The sequence below is a fragment of the Solenopsis invicta genome, chromosome 1 (assembly GCF_016802725.1).
Source record: "Solenopsis invicta isolate M01_SB chromosome 1, UNIL_Sinv_3.0, whole genome shotgun sequence".
In the NCBI taxonomy this organism is placed as follows: Eukaryota; Metazoa; Arthropoda; class Insecta; order Hymenoptera; family Formicidae; genus Solenopsis; species Solenopsis invicta.
Genome location: NC_052664.1, coordinates 12,082,742 through 12,090,794, shown reverse-complemented (window position 1 = coordinate 12,090,794; position 8,053 = coordinate 12,082,742).

Genomic DNA, 8,053 nt, shown 5'->3' with positions numbered 1-8,053 from the left:
CGCTGTAAAATACTAACGAGCATTGGTCTCATTCACGTGAGCACGTTGAGGGCGAATGTATGTACACGGTTTATTCTTGAGCTGAGTTGCATCGGCAATCCGAAATAACTAACATTGAATTATAACTCACTGTCTTTTTTTTTAACTTCAATATTAAAGTTAAAAAGTTGTAAGATATCAAAACTGACAGCAGAGAAAAATTAGATAAACCAACGATGGTTTTAAATATAAATAATACTAAATGCATCTACGGAAAAGCTTTCTGGATTCAATGTTATTATTCTTCTATGTATCACTAAATAAGATTGATATAAAGAACATAAAAATTTCATTTTCATTTAAGAATAAAATATTCCCTTGCCAATAATAATCGTAATTATTATTGGGAAAGAAATATTTTATTTTTAAATAAAAAGTGTCTTAAATCTAGAATAAGAAGATCTTAGTGCTGTCCAATTATAATTTTCTCAGATAGATTTAAATTAGACAATAGAACTGTGTGAAAAATCGCATAATATTCTTGATTTAACAATAAAGTAATCTAAAGGAAATTTGAAAAATTTTTTTCTATATAATACAATATCACAAGAGTCTACAAAGATTCATCGCTCCATAGACAATCAAAAATACTTCGTCTCTAAAGCATAAACTCATAAGAACTCGCTTTACACGTAAAGACTATTGGGCTGTTCGCGAGAACGTTAATTATAATGCAGCGCATCTTTCTTACAAGACAATGCTTGTCTGTATGGTATATCGGTGTCCTACGTAGTGTGTTATAACATCGAGGAAATTCTAAAAATACAAGAATATGTATATAAATTGAATTTATGTGTGATACTTTTGTCCCAGGACAGTAAATCAATCTTATTTAACTGGATGGAGAAGAATTTATTTTTATACTGCTATACATTGCATGAAGTTGCAAAAAGATTAAATACGTCAAGGAAGTCTTTTCTGACTCAGGGTATTTTGTAATAATCATTATTTCGATGAATTAATCACGTTTAAGGAGATTTCATGTACAACTTAAATAACGAAGTTCTGTTCCTTTGTCATATGATTAGAAAAGTCTTTCATATGTTTTGACAAAAGTTCCGGCAATTTAGTATAAAAAGGGATCCGAAGATTAGCAAAACAATTTCCCGCGTTTTTGTTTCACGAAAATTAATAATGACTTTTCAAAATTTAATTACAACTAATGTAACACTTTTTAAAATAAATTGTTATGGAACTATTCAAAATACGTCAGATTTTAAATAAAATTTTAGCTTACATAAATTCTAGAAAATATGTCCGCTGTTATCGCCACTGCTATTTCTTCCGCCATTACCACTACTATAAAAAGTTTTAATCCACGAAGACTTGAAAAATTTTCTTACGCGGAGAATAGCTAAAAGTGAAGAATAGCTGAAACTTTTCCATTTTTACCGTTTTTGAGTATTAATTGCCGCTCTTTTTAAAGTGTATCAGAAACTGTTTGCAAAAGAAGATTTAGGGAAAAAACTATTATCGACAGTCTTAAAAATGGGATACAAACTTTACAGAGACATCATTGTCTCCAATGTATTGTTCGAAACTGAACAAGATTAGCACAAAGAAAAATTTGTAAAGAAAAATAATGCAACAGATCATGTATATCAAGCAATATTTGACAAATAAATTGCAGTAAATCAAATTAACCGGCGTTTAGAAATTTAAAAACACAGTAAATTTATAAAACATTTTATATAACTATAATTATTCACTAATATATCATAATTATTTACATTATTAATATTTAAGTAAAAATTTTGCTATTTCTTTGAATTGGCGAACGTTGATTAAAGTGGCTTATCATAATTCATTAAAGACACTCCATGCTTTTGGTTGAAGATACGTATCCTTCTTCTCTTATGCAGTTTAAAAAGTCTAAACAAAAACGCGTTCATGTGCAATGCATTCACTTTGGCCGATTCATCCGGGATGATCGTCAAGAGCGAGCCGTGTAAATTCGCCTTAAGGCACTGCGGGAATAATTAACGGCGCTTCGGCCAGCAAAGGGAATCGGCAAGCACAGTGCTACGAGTTTCGGGTTCTTGTGCAAGGAACGCCGTGCGTCGACCCGCCAACGAACAATCGAATTATCAGGCGGTTGCGAGCGCAACGAGGGCCATTTTTCTGCTTCGTTTTTCCGAGGCCCGAGGGCACGCAAAAGTTTCAGTACACGCGTACACCCTTCCCCCGTACGCGGTCGATCCGGCCGAACCGCGCGCGGCAATGCGGATCACGGCTGCACCGAAAAAGCGGAAAACACGGCTTCATTAATCTAACAAGACTGTTACGCGGAACATATCTCGCCGCGGCATAATGGCCGCCAGAGCTGGTTTATAGCGAATGCAACGGCAGCATTCCTCCAAATTTCGAGCGTAATTATACACGATAATTATGGACAGCGTAATCCAGAACTCACACAATTTAGTTAAACAATATAAAAATAGGCATGTAACGCTAGCTAAATATATATTTTTCGAAAATCGAAGATATAAAATAAATTGAAGAGAAATTTCAGATTTAATTGTTAAAAGTATCTTTTCTAATAATACAAACAACGTATCACAATTCTTTAAACATGCATATTATTGGGTTATATGCTAAAACTAAATTATGTTTCGATAACATTGTAATCCTATCATATAATCCTATTATAATCCTAAGCTAATGCGTACAGTATCACACTATTTATGTAAATCAAATCAATTACTCTATTTGCAAATAAACAATATTAAAATGTTTATGCTAATACATGTAAATCTACTCTTTTATTCAACACAGTGTCTAACAGAATTGTGTTAGGTATTTTAAACTCTCGTTGTACGTTGAGACAATATTTATTATTAATTATTTTATACGCATAGTATAATCCACATGCAAAAGTGAAACTATTCTCTCGAACAGTAATTCGAATAATGCAAAAAGTCACAATATAAATGCGCATCCGACCTTTGTAGTTTTGCATCAGATTGCACAGCGTATAAAGCCTAATGAGCACCTTGCTTCGAGAACTCGGAAATCTCTCAGTCGACCTGCGAATGTAATTCTATGTGTGTAGAATGATAATGGCCGGGAAACTTTCAGCCGCGCTAATGCGATAATGAATTAAATTACGAGGATGGGTTGAGGCACCGTGTCTACCGCGGTAGAGGTAATTACTTGCTTGCTTTTTTCCCATATTGTATTTCACGATGTATCAACGGATTCTGTGGATATGATGTATGAAAATCCGCTGCTCGCTCTCTCAGCACCGCGTGTCGGACATCAACATGTTTGCATTCGAACAGTGCAACGCGCGCAGCGCGTCAGTGCTCTCCGTTAAATGTAAGCCGATGCTTATGATCGGCCTTCAATTACATTATTCTCGTGTAATTAGCATCCCTTGTGACGGGGGAGCGTAAATGTTACGGGTCGGTACCTCCGTCAATATTAAACAAGTTGCCGGCCATTGATGTTGCGAATTAATTAAAAGTACGCGAAAAGAGTCTTCCGTTTTTAATTAAAACTTGCTACATTGCCGGCTGTAATATCACGCGTACGCGTTTACATGAGTACGCAGCTCTGATACCACATTATTTCAAGTAACATTAACGTTGTAAAATGAGATTTCCTTGTATTTATGTTATTTTGTAAACAAGTCCTTGAAAGAGATTAATCTGCTTTCAGGTCTATTCAGCTCAATTTTTTTTCATATTGCTTGTGCTTCTTTAATGGAAAAATTGCAATTATCAATAAATTTCTCCTATTCTGTTAATCTGGATAATGTGTTATAAAAAAAGCATTAAATAAAGAAGATCAACTTTCCATGCTTATTATAAACCAAATCTGTATTTTTAGATTCAATTTTATTTTCAGGCAATAAAATTTTATTTTTCAGCATTTCTTGAATCATTTTACGTATTTAATTATAACATTTTAAACTCTAAAATATCGTCAATTAAATCTTCCATATGATCCTGAATAATTTTTGAAGTATGAAGAGAAAATAAACTGTAAGCGTATTTTTCGATCAATTCTCGTTGTTTAGCTCACAATTCGATCTTTTTAATTCGATAAAGCAATAGATTCTGAGTAGTGCCATTTCTGATATATTACGATGAATCCTTCCATCCCATATCGAATCCAAAAGGGTTTACCTCTCTTCGTAGTATATCGGAAGGATTTACCCTCGGTTCGTGGCGTACCGAAATTGACTCGTTCCAAGGGATTAAACGTGCACCCCGTTATGCCTAGAAACCGTACGTATTCCATCCAGGGAAATTCGCGGCTTCTCTCGTCGTCGAACGGATTCGTTGGCCCCGAAGTAAACGACCAACAACCAGTATGTGCATATACGTGAAATACCTATTCAGATACGGCATGTCTTCGATCAGTTGCATTTCCATTTCCAGACGCAAATTCTGTGAAAATAACAGGCCTTCAATAATTTCAAGCCTTTAATGGTTTCTCTTTTTCTCCTTATTGCTGCTTTATAAACATACTTTGATATTTTAAATTTAAAAAATATTGTATATACTCTGATGAAAAAATCTTTTAAAATTAAATTTTGATGACATCCATAAATATGATTGTTAATTCAGAGTTCTCATAATTGAGTTTTTTTTTCGTAAATTAATCGTTAAACTTATAAGGAAAAGATCAGAAGTAAAAACGTGATTTATTGCAAAAGATAATTTTTCATGTTCATTAAAACCTTTAAATCTTAACTTCAGACACCCTTTAGTTTTAACAGTTTGATATACTTGTTTATTTAAAATAATAAATTTGCGATTGTGTTTTGCGTATGATGCTAAAGAGGAACAAGTGAATCTATGAGAAATATTTTATTTTCATGTTGTTAGTTTTATAATTTGAATTATTTATGAATCAATTATACTTATATTATTCATTATAACTTAAATATTTGTTATTAATCTTTTCTGTAAAAAAAATTGCAATTGCTTATTGAGCCGAGATTACTTATTTGCTAATATACAATGTAGACTTTTAGAGATATTCTTATTATATAAAATGTTTAATACGATAATAAATCAACAGTTCAATATAATGATAAATCTAGCATCGTATTGCTGGCACAAGTCCATGCGTATCTGTTATCGCAAGTTGTTAACTACATGTAACTACTAAGTATTTCGGCGCTCGACCAACAGTCATGTAACTGGTCAACCGTTTAGTGCAACATGAGATCCCATTTCTCCTTTCCGTCTTGCTCATTCATCAACCATGAAAAGAGCCTTGCGTGCGCAGTTTCGGTCGCGTGCCGCTCTGGGAAATCGCGATCTCGTGCTAACGATAAAAAGTTCCAACAATGAAATACTTATGCTAAATTATTAAGAAAAAAAAAGAAGGTTTTCGTAGCGTCGTTCGGAAGTCATTACAACGGAAACCTTTTTTGTGAAAACATCCCGAAGTGACTTCAACGAGAGCTTTCCCAGTTTTAAGATTTTCTCCGATTTTCTTTCACGATATTGACGCATTTCGGTTTGAAGTGCAAGCAAATAATAAAGTTTTATTCGCTGAAAATGCTTTATTATGCATGAATTTAATTTTAACTTTCATCTAGTCTTCTTATCGTGTTAAGTGTATAAAATTACTAACTGATTAACTAACGTTTTCCTTCTACACAGTAGATAATATTAAATCTTTATTACAATCTTCATTACACACTGAAAAAAGTTATTAAAAAACTAAAAAATTTAATCCAATACTCTCAACTAAATATTGTGCTGATTTAATTAATTCTTGAATAAAAAATTTTAATTGAGACAAATAAACTATACCTTTTTGTGCGACTAAATAATTTTCGAATTAACCCATTGTTTATTGGAACATATGTATCAAACTAAATATATATTACAGCTTTCAACTTTTTTTTTTGGTGAATAAACAACGATGTTTATTTCATATGAATTTTGAGTATTATTAGATACAATAAGGGTATTTAGCTCTCTCTTTTACAAAAATAATTTTATTTTAACATCTTTATCTATGAATGGTTTTGAAAAATTTATGAAATAATACTTAACTATATATGAACAATGCCATAAGAAACATTATACACATAACCCTTAAATAATTCTTTACTTAAAATTCCCTTTCCCCCATAATGCCATTTCTCATTCTTATTGTTAAACGATTTATTAAATACAAATTCAGAATGAATAAATTAACAAACTACATGATTCAATATTATGTCCTCCGTGTTGCATGCAAATACGTTATGTTCTCTCATATACATCATATTAATAATTCTATTATGTTATTATTGTTACCATTATAATTCTTATCACTATTGTCATTATTACAGTTATTATTATGTATTGAAGTTACAGGTCATCCAATTGAACCATGAGTTACGCAAGTCATTAATAATACATACGAATCCAACCGTACAGATATTACTACGTACTCTAAAATTTAATTAAAATTTGATTTAGAAATATTTACTGTACAAATAATGTACAATGTAAATCTTCTAAATGTTCTGCGCACATTTACTTACACATATATAGAGTAGCTAACTCATAAACACGCGTAATAATCAATACCAAAACAGTATTAAAACATCATCGTTCAAATTGCTATATAAAAATACAAGAAAATATGATGCGGTAAGATAGCAAGAAAAAATTCAGGATAAGCTGCATACTAATAAAAGAAACCTAGAAAACTATAAGAGATCATTAAAAGTTATGCACTTGCAGCGGTGAAACAGATGGAGTCAGAGCTTTTGATTTATTCTGATATCTTGTCGAATCTGCCGTGACATTACAAACGCTTAAATTACTCCCCGCGGTTGCCTGATGATCCTCTTACAGTTTCGACTTCATTAGGCACTACGATCATGGTGGTAGTAGATACGAATTAAATATAGATATAATGCGTGATGCGCGCGCGTTGTAAGCCGCTTATGGGCGCAGTTGCGCGTGCATTTTAATATAAAACACCATCATTGGTCGGCGTGTCATTAGCGATTGCAAAGTAATTGGTGCGCGCGAGTTCGCAACGACTGCGACTGTGCAGTAGCATTTTACTGTGAAAGAGCGTATTGACTAACACTAATAACGAAGATATATACGTATAAAGTAACTAGTGGAATTAAGAATATACAAAATATTCCATAAAGGTAATTCCAAATTAATTGCACTGGTGGGTGGCTTAAATCCTCATATATCATTTTTAATATGCTGAAGGCCAAATTCATGAGAAACATTTAATAACTACTGTGTTCGTAATTTCTATATTTTTTATATAAAGTCAAAACGATTGCTCTGTGTACCAAAATAAACTGACAATTTAATATAAACTACAAAAGTTTCAGAATATTTTTGCTAACAAATCTATTTTTCATACACAAAATGTGAAGTTATATGTTCTTATTTTTGACCACGAAAGTAATCAATGGTCGCAAATTGCAGAAAAATAATTAGATTAAATAGAAATTATATCTAAGTATAAATTTCTCAAATAGACAAATGTCATATATATTAATTGAAAAAAAATCAATATCATTTTTATTAATTTATATCTTATAATTTATAATTTGCATACTTTGTACGTATAGTCTTAATCAAAAAATTGGGTTTAATCTGATGTTTGGTTTTTATAAGAAATATACATTTTTATAAGAAATATACATACCATAATAATATTCTTTTAATGTTACATTCAATTATTTATTAATGCCGCAAAACTTGAAATCGATTTTACTTTCACTCAGATATAAATTGCATCCGCTTTCATGCTGGCAGAGCTTTAAACATTATTTCATCCTTATTGTTTATCAAAAATTAAACAAGGACAAATAATGCTTACAAGCACGTTGTGAATGACAAAGTGAACGCAGCCATAGAAAAGATAAATTGAGTACTAATAAGCATGTATGCTCATCCTTTTTATACTCATCTTGATTAACTGACTTCTTCCCGTTTTTCGTGACTAATGATGGCTAGAATTTTTCATATTTTTGATACGCTAAAGATGATTCTAAAGCGAGTTGAGACGTTCGTTTATTTGTAAT